Source organism: Crinia signifera, chromosome 2 (assembly GCF_055691185.1).
Source record: "Crinia signifera chromosome 2, ASM5569118v1, whole genome shotgun sequence".
In the NCBI taxonomy this organism is placed as follows: Eukaryota; Metazoa; Chordata; class Amphibia; order Anura; family Myobatrachidae; genus Crinia; species Crinia signifera.
In genome coordinates this window covers 7,550,933-7,556,266 of record NC_139218.1, presented here as the reverse complement: position 1 = coordinate 7,556,266, position 5,334 = coordinate 7,550,933, and positions in this window count along the sequence as shown.

The window sequence follows — 5,334 nt, the reverse complement described above, 5'->3', positions numbered from 1 at the left end:
GTATATATTATCCTGGATTTATTATACAGAAAGTTCGTTCGTAATATTTATATGGTGCCGCAAGGTGTCCGCAGCGCACCTACACAGGACAAGAACCAGTGACTTATGGTAGCACATGGGGTGGGGTTATACACTCCATCGGTGGTCCTAATACCCAAATATGCAGCAGGGTGGCAAAACCCACGGGGTCGGTGATGTTGTGGGGAGGAGATTATTACCCCTAATTAATGTGACCCACAAGGGTTCCGCAGCACCTAACGATGTACATGTACAAATAAACGAAACCAGAAAACCGCTGACTTACAGAACAAGACCTGGTATAAACATCAGTGGTCATAACACTCCATACACGGCAGGTCTGCAGAAACTAAGGATTAGGTGCCAATGTATGGGCCAGATGACAGTATAAGGAAGAAGGGAAAGCACATGAGGAGAGAGGGCCCTGCTCGTAAGAGCTTACACTCTATAGGGGAGGGACATGCAGACGGGTGACATATTGGGTAGACCGTATGCATAGTTTAGGGTGAGCGATGGCTGGGTATGAAGAAGTGGGTCTTGGGAACATGCTTGGAGTTCTTCAGAGAGTGAGATCCAGAGATGGGGAGAAGCAGAAGCAATACGTTGGCCGGTATGGATCATTAGGTCGACAAGAAGATGGTCGACAAGCATTGGGTGAACATGCTGACAGTTCGAAATGGGTCTAGGTCGACATGGGGTTTTTCACTGTTTTTCTGACCCAAATGTCGAAATGGACACAAACTCAGCACCGCGTTTCAGCGTCCATGTCGCTGCGCCCGCCATGCTTTGGGCACACTATTTTATTCTCCCACCAGGCCCTAGTGGATGCATGAAATACCGCCCGTCGGCTCAAAAAACAGTGAAAAACCCCATCTTGACCTTTTGACTGTTGACCTAATGCTTGTCAACCTAATGACTGTATACCACGTTGGCAGTAGAGGCGGCATTGGCATAGAGTGCTCTATCTCAGCCAATGAAAAGCCGGAGAGTCATTTGACACGTTATTTTAAAGTTGTAATTGCCGCTACTGCCCGCCCGCTGCGGCGCTGGACACCGATGATCACCACCGCCCGCCCCACTGTTCTGATCACCGCCACGGCCGTAGGGACTTGCGCACAGTGGACCTATCACCAGGAATAACATCTATATCCAGCATCCAGGGACTCCTGTGGTTTTCCAGCTTTTGCTGTTTTTGTCTAAAGTTCTGTGGACAAATCATTCTGGGATAGATGATCGTGATTTGGAGTTGACTCCTCCCCCATTCGAGCTCAGAGTGTCAGAGTTCACCACTTGGGGACTTTTCTCTTCTAGAATCCATATCACCCTATGTATATTTTCTCTCTTTGTTTTCTATGTATACTGAGAAATAAGGAGTATATGATATAAAACAGAATTGAGAGTGAGGAGTGCCTTGAGAAACTGTCAGTATTTTTTTGCTATTTGTGATTATATATATATATATATATATATATATATATATATATATATATATATATATATATATATATATATATATATATATATATATGAAGCGGTCATCTAGAATGAACTTAGGTTGACTGGAAGGAAGGTCGACATAGGCAAAGGTCGACATGACTTAAGGTCGAATTTGCATAAAGGTCGACATGAGGAAGGTCGACTGGTCATAAGGTCGACATGGGGTTTTTCACTGACCTAGTGGGGTCGACCTAATGACTGTAGACCTAAGTTCATTCTGACAGATGTACCGATTCCATGAGTAGCTAGGGGACACGGTGCCCGGGGCAACGACCTCACACCCCACCCCCCCCACCCTCCCCTAAGATGCACTTATTAACCCTTTGAGTGCCGACGTTGCTGCGAGAGATCCTCAAAATATCTGCTAAAACTGCCAGCGCCGCTCCCAGCGACCGTTCTTTTCTACATAAGTATAATGGAATGATGTGTATATGGATGGATGTTCCACGATAACTCGAACGCTTTAACGAATCTTCTTCACACTTTGCACACTACCTTATTATTGTAAAGTATCCACAGTGTGTTAAAGTCTTACTAGAGTGCTAAAGTTATCAAGTCATGTTCAAGAGTGCTAAAGTTATTCAAGAGTGCTAAAGTTATTCACGGTCTTGTTCAAGTATCACAGTTGTTCAAAGTGCTAAAGCCCCACGTCTTTACAGCCCCACGTCTTTACAGCCCCACGTCTTCACAGCCCCACGTTTCTACAGACATCTTCAAGGTCCTTATTATTATTACTATGAACTTTTACAGCGGTCTCCAAACTCTTCATCATCTTCAACCTCGTTACCGTTGTTTATGCAAATTCTCTATCCCAGTCCATTCATCATTATACAGACTGTTATTGTTGTACTACCATTGCATTTACCTCATTACCTGTTATGCGCTGCCAAACCTCCGCCACCCGAGTCCCGGCTCCTCCAAGGTTAACTCCCGTTTGCCAGTCCCTGCAAATCCCCAGAGTGTGACAGAAGGCCATTGGTGTTCCTCCGCTGACAGTGTGGGGTCACTAGTGGACTCTTTCATGTTCCTAGGAACCACAATCTCCCGGGCCCAACACTGATACTATAGTTGGCAAAGTGCAGCAGAGGCTGTTCTTCCTTAGGCAAATGAGGAAGTTCAACAGACGATGCACTGAGGGAACGGACACAATTCTTCCTGAGCACACAGGTGCTGAGATAGAAGACGAGGCCTCCCGGGAAGTGTGACTGAATCATACGTAGCTCACATATTGCATCACTGAAGTCACCCGTGCAGATGGTGCCAGCCTCCGCCACATTGCAGGTGCGTCATAATCATGGATCAGTGCCCACGCCTCCCACACTTAGGCCACGCCCCCAAAATGTTACCGGGGCCCGGCATTCCTCTCTGCTGCCCTGACTGTATGTAATGACCAGGTCTGTTACTTACATCTGCAATAAATGTGCTGCTGTTATCCCCCCTCTCATTACATCGCTCACCATAGAACAGTAACGTACATTGCACCGGGGTAATAAGCCCCACACATCACTATACGCTCGCCAACACCTGAGCCGGGGGACGCCATAACTAATATCAGGATTCAGCTGAGAGAACACAAGTACCTGATAGGTCAGTGACATTTCCTGTGTATATTCTGTATGACAGTTACTAGCAAACAGGGATGGATGGATGAGAGAAACACCCAGCCCATCTGCCCCTAACTGTCACATTACAGGCTGGTTTTAAATTTCAGTTAGGGGCTTATTGGCTGGACATTGATCACCCTCACGTTTATCTCTTGTTAAGGCTCCATACATCTGCCTGTGTATACCAAAACAGCATGCTGGATTTACCTGAGTTAGGGGACAATTGTCTTTATAAAAGAAATGTATGTTTTACTCTAACCAGCGGGAGATCCTGTGTAGCTGGTACTATCTCCCGGCTATCCATATATAGATGGGGATATATGGTGGGGATATCTGTAGTCAGGCTACCCCCTTAGTGTTAGTAACGTGCTAGTTTCCATGAGCATGAGACCTCGAATCAGGCCTTTGAGAGAGTAAAATGTACAATAATTGCTGTACCTAATTTCAGCCACTGGATGGCAGCACAGCCCACTAGTATTGTGCACACTGCTGCCTGGATGGGTATGGGTTGTATTTTTTTTTAGTCGTCTAACTGGCCACTAGGAGTGACATTTAATGGGATGCTACTTTGTTTTTTCTGTGATTTTTAGTCAAAAAACCGAAAGAAAATCACCAACTTAATGGGATGTGTATTGCGCTAAAAATCTCACTTTTTGCTGCGAATTCGCACATTCTGAACTGGTGATTTTTCAATTTGCATCCAGATGTTTTCCCATTATTAAGTATACAAATCACAAAATGAATGGGATGCGATTTCGGAAAAACATTGCCAAAAATCGCCACACAAAAAGACCAGGTTGTAACAAGCGATTTTGACAGAACCATGCACAGACCAGTTCATGGTTATGTCCCCCAAAATTTGAAAAATTAAAGGGAAAAAAAAATGGTGTGGGGTTCCCCTTCCTGAGCATAACCAGCCCCGGGATCATTGAGCCGGACCTGGTTCCAAAAATACAGGGGACAAAAAGCCTAGGGGTCCCCTGTGTTTCTTAAACCAGCCCCGGACTCTTTGACCAGTCCTGGTTCCAAAAATACAGGGCCATACCATGTCAGCCCTGGATGGGGGATTGGGGACCCACTGAAAAAAGGGGGATGTCCCCCATTCTCCCCCCACCCCACCCTGCAGGCTTCACCCACCCGGTGTTGTCCGCTGATACGTGTAAAAAATTGTAAAAAAAAGTTTACACCACTATACTTACCAATCCAGGCAAGAATCGCGCTGTCATTGTGCTATAGAAGCACTCAGCCCTGATTGGCTGTAGGCGTCTCCATGGAGATGCCTACAGCCAATCAGCTGAGTGCTTCTATAGCTCTCTGACAGCGCGATTCTCTGCTCTCATTACAACGGAGGAAGCTGGCTCACCCCGCAGTCACAGGTGGCCAAGTCTAAGAGGGTCCCATTAATGCCCCACATGCTGGGACTTGTGGTTCGTCTAGTCCCAGCATGTGTGGGAGGCCTGCTGGGACTTGTAGTTAACCTGCAAAAAGCAACCGGCCAGGTACAGCCCCGGACGGGTGAAGCCTGGGGGGGGGGGACCCCTTTATTGGGGGGTCCCCACTCCCCCAGGTACCCCAACCAGGGCTGACCAGCCACGATGCCCATGGTACGGCTGAGGGACCTTATGTAAAAAGTGTCCCCCCGGCTGTGGCAGGACACCACTGGCTGTTGGAGCCCGGTGCTGGTTCCAAAATATGGGGGACCCCCATTTTTTTTCTCCCCGTATTTTTGGAACCTGGACCAGTTCAAGGGTCCGGGGCTGGTTTCAGAAATACGGGGGACCCCTACACTTTTTGACCCCCATTTTTTTTAGTACCAAGTTCGGCTCGATGAGCATGGGGATGGCCAGGATGGGAGATCCCACGCCATTTTTTTCCCCCACAAAAATGCACATTACCACGTCTCCCAAATCGCACATGTCCTCAAATTCGCACATTTTTCATGACGAAAAAAATCGCACCAGACCGCATTTTTTTGCCACGAATTTGCATCTCATTAAGTAGTTCAGTTCTTCCAAAAAATGTGATAAGGTGCGATTTCGGAACCTTACTAAACTACTCGCATTCTATTAAATATCACCCTAAGTGTACGGCAGCCCCTCGTATAGCTCGGCATTGTATTCTCCCTCCATGGCCTAGCGGAGGGTAGGGCATGAACTACTTCCTGTTCTGGAACCACAGAGGGGGGGGGGGGGGGGGAATTAAAAAAAACATGTCA